This window comes from Chiroxiphia lanceolata, chromosome 4, assembly GCF_009829145.1.
Source record: "Chiroxiphia lanceolata isolate bChiLan1 chromosome 4, bChiLan1.pri, whole genome shotgun sequence".
Classification (NCBI taxonomy): domain Eukaryota; kingdom Metazoa; phylum Chordata; class Aves; order Passeriformes; family Pipridae; genus Chiroxiphia; species Chiroxiphia lanceolata.
In genome coordinates, this window is record NC_045640.1 from 59,769,222 (window position 1) to 59,783,547 (window position 14,326).

General features: G+C 36.2%; 1 protein-coding gene across 1 annotated transcript in view; it reads left to right on the forward strand.

Moving 5' to 3' along the window:
- LRBA (LPS responsive beige-like anchor protein) overlaps positions 1-14,326 on the forward strand; it is a 399,190-nt gene that overhangs the window by 309,278 nt on the left and 75,586 nt on the right.

The following is a 14,326-nucleotide window of genomic DNA, read 5'->3' on the forward strand; positions in this document are numbered from 1 at the left end:
AATAAAACTAAAAAGTACAAATATTTTAAATGAGAGCAAAATGAAACAGAAAGATGTTAAATAGTAAGAAAAGCCAGGATAAGAGTCAAAAGGAACCAAAGCCTAAACTAAAACTATGGACATTCAACAAAGTGATAAGAGATGCAGATATTCTAATGAAGTAAGAGAATTTACTGTACCCAAGATAATTATTAAAACATGGAGGAGAATGTTATAAAAATCTGAATGTTAACACAGCTTGAGTAGATACAGTTAAAAAAAAAAGAAAACTGAAATAGGTAAATTTGCTTTTATCCAAAAAAGTTGATTTGAAGCAATCTAGACAATTAAATTTGCATTCAGCTCTTTCGTTGTTTGATGTTGTAGAACTGGTGTTTGAAAGCAAGTCCATGGAGGACATTAAAGTTATTACTGTGTGAAATGAAGTGGGAAACAATTGTGCTGGAGCCACTGCCCCATTTAACAGGTGTTCACTAAATCTGTCTGTCTTCTCTTTGTCTGTTCTCCGAATGCTGTGCCTGGGCACTCCCTGTAAACGGTGTTCTGAGGGATACTGTTGAGAATTGTATTAAGAATTTTGATTAACATGGAAAAATTGCATCACAGGCTCAGTATTGGTAAGGGAGAAAAAAAAAGTTTGAAAGCAATGGCAGTTTCTTACTTGATTTCCTAATACTTACAGTCTGTGATTGGAAGTCTTTGTCTTGCACGGAAATATTCAAGTTGTTCCTCCTGCAAGGTGAATTAGAATTGGTTAGGACTTGCATACAACAAATGTACTGGTGAGAGACCTGGTAGGATATGGTGTTGTTTGGTTTGTTTCAGTGTTTATTTATAGATCATATGTGAAAATATGCTGCTAAACTTGAATTTGGTGAGTATTCAAAATAAAGCATTTGTAATATAGTCAGTGTAGAGAAGTTTCTATTCTAACTGCTGGAAAAGAAAGTGAAATTTTGATAATATTTGCATACATGAACTGTGGAGAAATAAATTGAAAATTTGTGGTCTTCAGCTGAAGAAGGGGAGTGGCTGAGAAAACCTGGCCATCTGTGCCCTACGTGGAAGGATACAAAGAAAAGTCAGCTGAGGCTTTGCTTTCAGTGCTTTTCCCTGGCAAGACTCCACTCCTGGTATGAGAAACAGCAATGCTGCTAAAACCATCTGGGGTACAGAGAAAGCTTACAACATCGTGTGGATGTAGGAAGAACCCTCGTGAGGAAAGAGTTTTTTCTTCCTAGAAGAAGAGCAGAGTAAAAGCATACAATATAATAAATAGTACTGAGAAGATGCATCAGGAAATGACATTCTCTGTTTCATAACACAAAGGTGTAAAAGTTGTTCATGAAATGATAGATTTAACTTTGCTGCAGGATAATAATTTTCATAAAGTGTGTAATTAGGCTCAGGAATATAACAGCAATGCCCAGGAGGAGTAACAACAGAAACCAGAAAGGGACATTTATACAAATAAAAAGATAGGTAATTTTTTAGGTGGTACAAAATGTACTATGAAATACTAGATCTTATATTCAGTGGTTAAGACAAGCTTTAGAGGCATATGAGAGAAATAGCACCCACCTCTCCTTGCTCTCACAAATAGAAGTATCTTTCTCTAAACCATATCAAAATTAGTGATGTTTTAGTCCTGTACAACAGATCTTCTGGATTTACAGAAAGGAAAATCTGAAGACATAGTTCCAAAACATAGGGCACTTGCAGGGATGTAGTTAAAGTAAGTTTCCCATCTCTTCTTCCTATCCCTCACTGTATTTCCCCATCTCTATTCAGGAACAAATGTTTGTGAAGCTGTACTAGATAACTGAAATTATATGAAAAAGCCTTGTTTCTAACGTAGGCTATTATTTTAAGTGGCCTGATTTACAATATTCCTCTACCACTGGTGGCATTGGCGCAAATAATGCCACAGCTGGCTGCATTGCAGTGAGAGTACAAACATTTTGGAGTGGAAAGTTCTGTAACTATGTTCTCTGTCACTTATTAAGGAGCAGTGAGCAGTGTGGACTTGTAGAGCTAGACAAGCTCTGGTTAGCCGTGTTTCTGATCTTGGTTTAGCTGTAGCAGCACTGTGCTCTGCAGGGAGTATCAAGGAAGGGTGGTGTGAGGCTCGTGATGATTATGCGCTTTTGCAAAAGCGGGAGGTGGAAACCTCTGGGAAAGGTTGCTGCACCTCAGCCCATCTGCTCAGCATCAACCTCCTGCTAGATGTTCCCTCACATCTGCCAGTTGTTACCCTTTAATTGAAAGTTCAGGTGTAGCCCTTTTGGTTTAAGGAGAGGCCAAACTATAGCCCCTCAGTCAAGAAGGAGAATGCGTTTGGCAAAACAAATGTAGGTTTTTGACGATCCAGATCGTGCTCACCTGAGTCATAAATGGACTGGGCAGTTGGTTCCCTCGGTCAGATGGTTGATCCACCCTTAAATAGTAAAGGACTGTGAATTCCTTTTCCAGTGTCTCTTTTTGAAGCAATTCAAGCAACTCCAAATCTCTTGGATTGCAATTTTTATTCTGCAAGGTAAGTACATATTTACATATCTGTTGAACTGCATTAGTAACATTTGTGAGGTATATAGTCAACACAGAACCAAATCCAATAAAGGACCATTTTTTATTTCCTTATTTCATTCTCAAATAGCTACAAATAGCCTCTACTCTTCAGTTTAAACCAATATAATTGTTCTACTGTTGAAGCATGAAGGACCATTAGTAAAACACCAGAGCTAGAGTTTCTCATGCTTCTTTTTCTTGCTTACCTGGTCCTTTCCAGGTTAGTTTAACCACTTAAAGAATGTTTTAGCTGTCTGTCTTGGTTCAGTCAAACTGAACATGTTAGTGAGTTCTGATTTGCTAATGTCTGTGGTAAATATGAGGCATAGTATTTTGGCAGAGGGGAACTTAAACGAGGAGCAAAGAGCAAGTATGTGTTCCATTAATGTAACTGCTTTGTAGATGGTTGGGGGAGAGTATATCTATAGAAAGATAATGTTTAGCTAGCTCAAAGAAGGCTCTAGAACCAAGGTAGACTGGCTTTTGCCAAGACTGACTTTGCAAGTAATTTTCTTTTCTCCATCTTAAATATTAAAATTCCAAAATAAATCTCCAACATATTAATTATATGAAATCTGTCTGTCCCTCAGCTTTTTTTTTTCCTTCGTTCTAAAATCCTGTTTCCTCTTTGGATTTTGCTTAGGTAGACTAGCATTGTTAATAAAAAGCAACAGCTTCTAAAGCAACGTTAACGATAATAATAGCAAAAGTATAATTGGCATTCAAATAACTCATAAGCAAACAAAATTCTGCATAGATAAAGTGACATAATATATACTCTTGGGAGGTCCTTTATATTTGTCCTTGTCCAAATGGAAAGCATTTTCTAAGCCACAGTTTAAAAAGAAATTTTGGATCTGATCCAGGTTAGTTGTTAGTGAGAGTTGAACTGGGTTCATAAAAACATGAAAGGTTCAGCAGCATGCAAGTAGTTTAGAGGAAGTTGATTTAAAATATTAAGAAAGTCAATTGGTTTTAGTTTTGCAATGTATAGAATGAAAATAATGCAGGAAGCTTAATTTATAATGTTTATTTTTAATTAATAATAAAGCCAACATTCTCCATTGTTTAAAGGGAAAAAACCAAAACAAAACACACCAAAAGAAAACTTGCGTAATTGTTTTGGGAATGTTCCAAACCATCTACTAGAATAACATAGTGCAAAGTATCCTGTTTCTAAAAATTTCTGAAAAAAGTTATTACAAGTGTATAACAGGACAGCCTTTAAAGGCAGTGAAGCTTCCTAATTGTTACTGACATTATCTCTTGCCATCTGCTTTCTGAGGCAGAATAAGAACTTTGTAATGAGGATTAGGAATGGAAGATGGTGAAAGCATGCTCCAGGAGTTGCTGGAGTGTTCTCTGTTTTCATAACAAATCACAGAATAACTTTTTTAATAACAGGCTTTTAATAATATATTTTCCCTAAACTAATATAAATAACCTAAGAATTAAATTTTGCTGCATGTTCTGATGTGACTATTTGATTTATAGTCAGTACTAAACCTTTCTTTAGGATACCAAAAGCACATGAAGCAGCACTACTGCAGTGGACTTGGATGTCTGCACTGTCAAAGTCCTCCTTTCAGACTGGTGCAAGCACATCGTGCAGACACACCCTTGGGCTGTGTGTGTACCAGAATTAAGCTATGAGTAAAATCCATTGCAAAGCTGTATGCAAACTTAGCTCACATCCAGAACTTTTTTTACGCCTAGTTTGACTGCTGGTGTGGACAGATCTGAGCTATTTGCAGATTTTTAGCAGATTGCGTTCCTTTCTGGCTTTACTCTTGTTTATTGAACTGTGTCCCAGTTGCAGTTTGCCCTGTATGCTTTAGTGGTTTACAATAAGTTTAGGAGAGAGCAGTATTTAGATTTATTCTTTTGGGTTTGGATGTTTCTCTTCCAAATACAAAGAGAAGTTCCCTTTGTATTGTTGTAACTATGGATGACTACTTAATAAAATATCTTCCTTTGATATTCTTCCCATGGGACATGTCATCTGACCTATTATGACCCATTTATAGACCCTTGTACCCAAGGTGTGAGTAGTGTGCTGGCTTGTGTTGTTTCAGCTACCATTTTTATATTGTGGTTACGTGGAAGACTGATATGAGCTGGGCTGTGCACTAGAAATGAGTAAATTCCACGTACTCAGGATCAATTTTGTTTCTGGCTACATCAGCACAGCCACATTAGCTCAGTTTTATTTCCAGTGCTATAAATCCCACTGATTCTGATTTGTTTTGTACACCTTCCTACTGCAGTGTGTATAAACATTGTCCTCGGTTTGGCTGACCTGGTGATGGGCAGGCGTGCTGAGGATCAGATAAAACTGCCTGGCAAGCTGGGGCTCGCCAGATGGCCATCTCTGTTATATGTCAGTTTTGTCACTTCCCTAACAAGAGCAAGTCCCAGTGCAAGAGGAAAGTAAGGAATGTATTCCATTGGTATTCCCTGGAGTGGGCCATGGGGTTTCCTAGAATGGATGCTTCTTTTGTAATTGCATATCTTTGACTGAAAGGTTCCCCTTTTTGCTGCTCCTTTTATCATGAAGATGTTATGAGAAGCAAGAGAGTAAGAAAGAAAAAAAACCACCTAAAGTAGCCCCTATAATATATGTTTGTCAGGAGCCAGTTATGGAGTGCAGTGAAATGATACATATTGGGGTGTTCAAGTCCAAAGATCTGCAGAGGCTAGAGAAGGTAGTGGCACATGAATAGTGACAGAGAAGCTTGTGGCAGAAAGCTGTGATACGGGCAGAGAAGCAGACAATTTCACAAGAAATTATTGAGAAACTACAGAGAGGAATGAATAGATATGGTCAGATATGTTCAGTTTTTCTTTTTTTCTTTTTTTTTATGTTACTATTTGTAACATTAAAAAAAATACAAATACAAAAATGATAGGGATATGGTTGGATTGATAAATGAAGACAGCTTTACAGTCTCCAGTAAGATCCTAATTCAGGAACCTAAAATGAAATGTATTTGATATCTTCCTGAAATTTTAGGTTCATGTATTAGGTATGAAGTTTGTAGCGAGATCTAGTGACAGCTAGAAGATTAACACAGCTCCTTTGGTCTCCACAAAAGACTCATTTTTGAAGTGTCTTCTTCAAAAGAAGTACAGATTTTTTTGTAATAATTACATATGAGAAATGTAGATGTTGCTATTAATTTTAACAAGTAAATTTTGGAGACACAAAAGGTGTCACAATGGCAAAGAAGCTGGTATTTTATTCTCAGTAAAAACCTTTATGTAATCTTACAAACAGAATGACTCTTGCAGCCTCTTGCATGTTCTGTACAATCTGAAAACACTAAGAGTAATAAACATAGTCTTTCATAGTTAAAAAACTAAAGCCACCCTGCCAAAATGTAAAATTTAATTTGTGGGTCCCATGTAGTGCCCTTACACAAGTAATACCTTCTGAATGCGTTTTTACTACTAAGATGGATGTTGCCTCTTTTTCGTTGTCCTTTAAAATTCTATGTTGGATTTAAAATGTTAGGATCTGTAAATTAAAATTCTTATTTTCAGAAGATAGTGTATTTCTGTAATACTTTAATGTAAATTCATAGTGGTCTTCATTAGCAGAAAAGGTGACTGAAAGACATGGCATTTTTAATACGTTGTTTGAGAACAGAACTGCCCCTTTTACTTATCTGATCACTTCATGCATGTTAGCTTTCTATCTTTCAAGCATTGGGGTGTAAGCAAATTTCAAGAGTTTTTAATGTTCTTGGAGTAGGCTGTACATTTGTGACCCAAGGATTAGTAGATAGAGGGTAATACCTCTTAATTTGGGGTCATGAGTGCTCGGCGGTCATGTGCTGACCTTACACTCATTACATGTCTGAATTCACATCCTTCAGTTGTTTGCTCTGGTAGCTGAAGGGCCTTTCCACAAAGGCAGCAATAGGAAAACATTTAGAAAGTGTATTTTGGTTGTGAATTCTTTCAGAACTGTGATCCTACACCACCTACTACTTTGTGTCTTTTAATGAGATTAGAAACCAACTGAGGATTCCATAGATACATCTTCATACACTATGTTGTACAATAAAGGGGGCCTTTTTTCTCTCTTTGTAGGGTTTATGAAATAAGTACTTGAAAAAGAAAATGAAACTATACCTGTATCCTGTGGATACATTTGCCTTCAGCTTATACCTCAACACATAATGCCGAACTAAATGGTCACATGCTGTTACTTTTATGCTGACTTTATTCAGTCTAGAAGATGAACCAGGCTCATTTAATACATTACTCTTTTTCTTCTCCATACTGTTACATTTATATATCTTCAAACCCTATTTATTGCACACTGTTTGAACTCTCTTCTGAAAAAAAGCATCCTACACAGCCTTTTCTTTAATATTCACTCAGTAGTATCTGCATCATCCACAGACACGATTAAGTTTACCTTTTGTGTGACTTTCAAGTGATGAGGCAAATGTATTATTTCTGTTTTATAAATGCCCTACTAATAATGGATGTCTATTTTTTTCAGAGTATTAAGCATTCTGAAAATTCTGAAATAAAAGACAAAATGTTGGTTGCAATTTGGGTCTGTTCTCATTTGCTTTGCCATTCAGGCCAAGAAACAGTTGTGTTTGTATAACTGGGTATCAAGAACGACAGTCTGTAAATAGTGTGACAGGGCAGAAAACACTTGAGTCAGCGTTGCAGCTGAAACCTCAGCAAATCTTACCTTGACCACGAAATATTGTGAAAATAACCTTAGAACTAACCACAGTTTGATAAACCTTTGTATCAAATTGGATATCCCCAAAAATATAGATTAGCTAATGAGTACTTGTAAAAAGTATGGTGATTAGAATTAGATGGCAGTCCTGTAGCAGGGATGAAATCCAGCTTTCCAGGAAAAGTCAAGTTTAACACAAAAATCTTTTCTCTTTTAAATATCTTGAAAAATTACCACTCTGTGGAAAAGTAGACATGAAACTCTTTTCCATTGTTTTGTGGGGTTCCAATATGCCAAAGACAGAGGGTCTCTGTTATAGATCTTACCAGTCTTTCCATGGCACATAAAAATGGATGCTGGATTTTCAATGTTATTTTCTGTAAACATGAAGATTACAGATTTGTTTATCTACGTCCAGTATGATTATTTGGCATTTCATTAAATGATAGGGAAAGGCAAGTTTGCTCTGAAGACCAGTGTACTGAGAAAGTACATTACCAAAAAATTGACATATATAAATATCCATTATATTACTGAGGGTTTTAAAGTCATATTTGCTCTTAGATATGACTTTCTGTTAAACTAAGGTGAAGTACTCAATATACTATATATAACTCAATATGCTATATATAACCTTTTTCTCTAATGGGTTAGATGTACAAGGAAACATAAATGTGGCCAAGTAGATTGGGATTTTTTCTTACAGAGTATGTGAGGCTGGTTTGTTTTGATGGAATAAGGTGAGCAAGAACTCATTACATGTTTTCAAAAATTTCAAGACCAGAAATTCCTTTAGGTGTGGGTGGATGGTTGTTTTGCAGCTAGTCTATGTAAAGGATTTTGATTTTTCCAAGAAAAATCTGGAATTTATCACTCAGAATAAGAAATGTGCAACGGGGCAAAAAAGGGTACTCCTAGACATATGCTGTCAGTTATGTGTTTTCTTGGATGAAATCTGATTTTATTGTTTGGAAGTAGTCAGTAGGCTTCTGTTAACAGCCACAAACACTGCCAGAACAAGGAACTGAAAGAAGATAATGAATCTGCCAGACCCTTCCTACAAAGGTGAGTGTTCCACCAGAAATCACATTACCCTGGAATTCCTGATTATTTCAGATTTGCACTTTTGCCGAGAAAACTCTTCACCTGCAGCAGTTAAGAGGTCACAACTATTGTAAAAGTTCCAAGGTCTGCTTCTGCTGCATAAGAAAAGATCTATGGCAGTGACTTGCCATCAGGTTTTTTTTCTGGGACCCCATAAAATTTTCCATTGAGGGTACGTTTTCCTGGATAGCAAATTTAAGCTGAGTGACAGTAAGCCAAGACTTTCCTTAATTACCCTTTGTGGTCTCTTAGAAGTATTCCATAGACCAAAGGCATCTGCAAACCACAGGTTGATAACCACTGATTTAAGGAAGTGGCAGTAGTTAATTGTTCATGTGTCATTGTTAAAATGAGCATCAGTTCAGTCTTGTGATGAACTGTCTTTTTGCTGTGACTGGCGATTATGGTTTTGTAGTGGTATAATTGTTAGTCTAATAGAGGTAAATGAGGTTAACAACAGAGATAAGTAAATATCATGGAATTATTTCCTGCCTTTAATCCTGGTGGCATAGCAAATATATTAGCAAATCCCAACAAACCTTCAAATTTATTAGGCCCTGAAGGGGGGTATTTGAGCTTTACTAATATGAGGCAGATTGCATGCCAGATAAGTCCTAGTAAACATAACTTTCAGGTGATAGTTTGTTTTCAGAGGATTATCTCATTAAAACTTGTGCAGGGTTTTGCACACAGAGCTGTAGGGGCTTTTATTAACTGTCATAATTCTATGGATTTTACTTGTTGATACTGAATGTGGACGTGTGTGACATAGTTGCTTTGGTTGGTTGAAAAATAGTGCCTATTGTAAATTTTGAATGAGTTTGTGGTCTGCAAAAACAGCTGTAATAAATTGTAAGGTATGTGTTGTGCATGCTCATTTTCCAAACAATTTTTGAGTTGTTTCAGCTCAGAAGCTGTTTTTGGAAAAAAAACTCAGAAAAAGTCCTTTGAAAAAACAGACCTTTTCTGTTACTGAATAAATACGATCTTATGGAATTGGAGAGGAATAAGTGGTTATGTTTGATATCTTTATTCCTTTTGCAAATGTGGAGAGGGATTAAAAAAATAAAAGAAGAAGAGCAGGTGGTGTCTACTAGGTACATTCCTCACTTCAGGTTTGGTACTCACATATGTGACATCCTGGCACTACCTCTGGGCACAGGCTAAATGCTGATTTGTTTGGGACGTGTAATCCTGAATCTTGCAAACCAGCAGAATGGAAGAGAGCTTTGTGTCATCCCCCCAGTTAGGCCGTCACCATCCCAGGCACTGAGCTACCAGACAGCTGTGTAAGAAGTAAATTCAGTTTAATTAGTACAGCATGAGAAATAAATCATATTGCAGGTAATATTTACAGCACTTGGGTTGATTCTTGCTGCTACAGAAAGAGTAAGTGGTTGTAACTTCCCTGGGGATGAGATTCGGGTCCTAGGAATGCTGTGGAGCACCCAGGTACGACCGAGTTTAGTGTTCCTCCAGACATTGTGGAGGATAATCAAAACAATTGTGGCATGTAATTTACTCAAAAGCATTTCATTATTTAGATGGCTGTGGAATGACCCAATCCAACTGGTATGCAGGTGGTGATCTGGTAGTTTTGAAGCAGATGCAGTTTTATAATGCAGGTTTCAGTTCATATACTGGAATGACTTAAAACAGCTATATTTTTTTTCCTAGCAAGCTATAAATGAGTCCTTGGTTTGCAGTTGTATTCAATTATTTTAAACCTATTTACAATGTATTCTATTGTAAAGCCATGACCTTTGATCTCCAGAATGGGTGCATGTCTTTTGTGGGAAGCAGGAAGTCTTGGGGCAAGTGACACTTGCAGTGCAGTTTATTTTACTTAGACTTTGATTCTCCCCCTCCCCCCTGTTTCTAGAACTGAAGACAAATTTCTGTTTCTATTGGATTATAAACAGGTTCTGGATAGCTTCAGCTGCTGCATAGTGCAGTGATATTTTAATTTGCTCGGTAGACATGTTTACTGTGTACTGTGTAGTTTATGAGTGTTACCATAAATGAGGTAATCTTGCATCTTGGTTTCCATGTGTGAAACATTACATGAGCTAATGCAGCTGCGCCACTGCTCGCTGGGTATTAGTAGACTTTATTTGGACGTAAAGTTTATACTGAGCTACTTTAAATATTTGTGCTAAAACTGGTAGTGCTGCTTTTTTTTGATGTGTTTTATATGACACTGACGGATGCCAAATTTCACAAAGCAATGTCAGAATGTACATTCTGCTTTGTACCCCCTTGTTCTCAATAATGGAGATTCCAGAGTGAAATAAAATCAATGACAAAATTTTTAATTTATGTTCAGTTAGTGTTTCAGGGACTGGTTCATATTAAGTATACCTAGGAACAGTAGCTTCCTAGCATATTGTAGCAGTCCTAAAAACATACACATTCTCTCCAAAATCTGGATTTGGAATTTGAAGTGACACATGTGCGTTGGGAGAAAACAAAACGTTGATTTCTGCTCTGTGTTTGAAGATATATAAGTAAAGATTTTTCCATAGTTCAGTTTTACCTACCAAAATCCTTGAATCATCGTGTTTTTTAAAAAGTCTATGTTTTTAGCATCTAGGGCTGTAGTCTTTTTACTTAATTAAAAATATTGCACATTTTCAGTTTATGTAGCTAGTTAGGAAGGTGTAATACACAGTAAGCTATAAAATATGTCAGTCTATTTTGCTAACTCTAGTATTAACACTTGCATGTAATTTCTTGGGTTGAACTTAAATTTATGTCCTCTTTAATAAGTAAGAATAAGGGACATCTGTGAAGTACATTTAAAAAGACACTAAAATTATTTTGTCTGATTAAGTACTTAAAAATAAGTACTAAAGAAATGGGTATATATATATTTTTATAAGCAACTTTGAAACTCCTCCTGCTGAGTACGTATTCTGAAGATCTCCAACGTTACCTCATAGTTTTCTCAAAATAGAGTTGAAAGTTATTGTTGCATCTTTAAAGCACTTACCTGGAGAAAGCAACCAGTTGTCGCTGAAACCTGCTTTCTTACATCTGTGTTTCCTTTGCTTCTTACTCTTCCTCCCTTAACAGTAACTTCAGCTTCTCCCAGATATTCCTTGTGACACTGCAGCTGAAGCAGCACCACCACTTTTGGTGGCTGCCCATGAACTGGCCAGTGTGCATATCCTGCCTCACCAGACACAATGACATGGGTATTATGGATATGTACTGCCTGGATTGCTCTTGGTGGAGGTATTTGTTTACCCCTCTTGCCTGTGCCTGACCATGGATTTTCTGAAAAGCTGTACAAATCTAATTATCTTTGAGACTTTCACCCATCTTTCAAATTTACTTGAAATAAGCCAGAGATTTCCATGGCCCTAAGGGAGACATGGACAAATAGGTGAACTGACAAGAAACTTCGCCCCAAAGGCTTATTTCCTTAGGGGAGATATTTAAAAATCAAATCTAAGTTCAGTATTTTAAGCACTTATGGTACCTATGTAAGCTCAACTCAGCACACAAACTTTAAACCAACAAATCATTCTCAGGAGTTTTACAACTGGATTTTCACCACTACTTGAATCTTCATTTGGTGTCTGTTTCTTTTGTTTCTGACTTTTTTTTTTTTTTACTTCTATAGTGGATATTATGGATATTCTTGTTTGTATGTAAATTATACTTTAGTTTCTTACAGTAATTTTGCTCCTTATATGTATTAGTCATTATGATGTGTCTAATCAGAGGAATGTGGAGTCATTTTGCATTGTCAGAAACAAAATGACTGTATGGCATGGTTTTGATTTTGTTTTGCCAAAGTCCAAACTTACGAATTTTCTAAAGGAGAAGCCTTTGGGGTTTAGGTATTAAAAAAGGACAGGCTTGCTATACATATGGAATTAATGAAGTCCTCTGTAAAAGAAACAAGTTTTTGAAACTTAATTGTTGGTAGTATTTGCATTTTATACCCCTGTGTGTGCAGAGATTAACGTAAGGCTCAACGTAACCTTAGTTGCTTGTTTTCATATTTTTATTAATTATGTGCTTTTTACTGGCTGTATTAAACAGTTTGTTTCCCTTGAGTGGTCCAGCAGCTGTAAGGCCTTTGAAAATGTTCGTTAGTGTACGTCTCACTCAATATAATGTGAACCCCCCACTGTTTTATGTAGAAGGATCTTTAGGTTATATAGTGAAGTTAGTCTACAATCTCTTTTTATTTGTGGTTTCAAGTAAACTTTTTCTTTGAGGTTTTTGCATTTTTTAGTCTCCAGCCTTTCTCACTTTAAATTTTGCTGTAGTTTGTGTTTTTCCTTAAGCTATTGCTCTTGAAATGGTTAGCTTTCAGGAGTTTGAGGTTTTATCATTTACCAGTTTCCAAAGCAGTTTTCTAATTCTGTGGATAGATGGTTGAAAATCTGAACTCTGAAGTCTCAAATTTTCCTAGGCAATTAAAAATCACGCTGTATGTTGAGATCCAAAATTTTTTATAGTAATTTTCTATTTTTTAACTCTCGCGTAACTGGAAAGAATGAATTGTGGCTTTCAGGAGCTGGCAGTGTAGCCCTTTTCCTTCCTCCTCTTGGTTTCCCTGTGCAAACTTACTGAAGGAACGAAGGTCTTTTTCTTCTCTTCCTCCCTCTTCTGCACTCCCAAGATCACAGTCACTGGTCAGACAGGATCTGTACCTGGCAGAAACTACGTTCTTGTGAATTTACATGGTTAGGCAGCCACCATCGCTTTCTGCTCCTGGTAGATCTGCAAGTTCCAACTCTTCTCCCTCTCTGAAGGTTTTTTGCTGGGTGCTTGAGTATTGCCCACACAACTTCTGTACAGAACTAAATCCTAGTCATTACACTGTACTGTTATCATCTAGTGGCAATGAAATGACTGGAAAACAAACACTGAAACACAAGGCAGCTGATGAAGTTTCTGTCCATAACTAAGTCACAAGCTTTTAAGGACTCACTTTTCTGCAAGCACCTTTTGTCCATAGAGTGTAATACTGAATTTCTTACATATATCCACAGCTCAGGACCAACAGTATAATTGTAATACTTAAAAGTTAGCACCAACTGATTTTAAGAACCTTTTGCATGTTAGTATTTTTACTGCTCCAGTGTCCAGGAACATATTTGCCAATATCTTAACATTCAGTTTTGGGGCAGGAACAGATATATATATGTCAAATATGAAACCATACAATTTTAATTGTCATTATGTCGTGATAATAATGGCTTTTCCCATACACACACTTTGATTTTTGCAGGTAAAAAGCTTTTATCTTTCTCTATATCTGTGTGTGCGTGCGTGTGTACACACTAAGCTGAACATTTTTCTTGTGAGTTTTTAGTATTGCCAATAATCATACACTAAAAATTTCATTTCAGGTCATAACAATAGGGCTTTTCATAGGTAATTTGAAGGATAAATCAGTAATTACGCATTTAATTGGCTAATAAATCATGGCACATTTCCCTTATTTTCTGTAGTGCTATGCTAAATCTTTGTAATGTGGCCTGGTGTATTTTTGTAAAAAAGAAAACTAAATGGCTTGTTTGGTGTATGTGCAGTGCATGAGTGACATAAATATGTAAAGCCTTCTAAGGTGTTTACTGTGTTATATGAGAAGTCCCTGTGATTATATACCTACGGATTTTATGAATGTACATTTTAAAGGAGGTACTGAAGTTTTAGATTTTACACTACATCATGTATATATTTAGTGTGTAAATAGCAAGAGGGGAGCTTGCTCAAGCTAAAACAAATTTACAAAAAACCCTGCTTTTCAGAACTTTCTGAAATATATGCACTTGTGATTGTGATTGTTATAGTATCAAATCTCAGATTTTTACAGTTAATTCTGTTAATTTTCAAGATGGCTATTTAGTTATGATTTTTTTTTTAAATGGTGAATGGGAGATTTATTTAAATGCTTTAAAATTTGAGAGAGGTTTTAGGTAG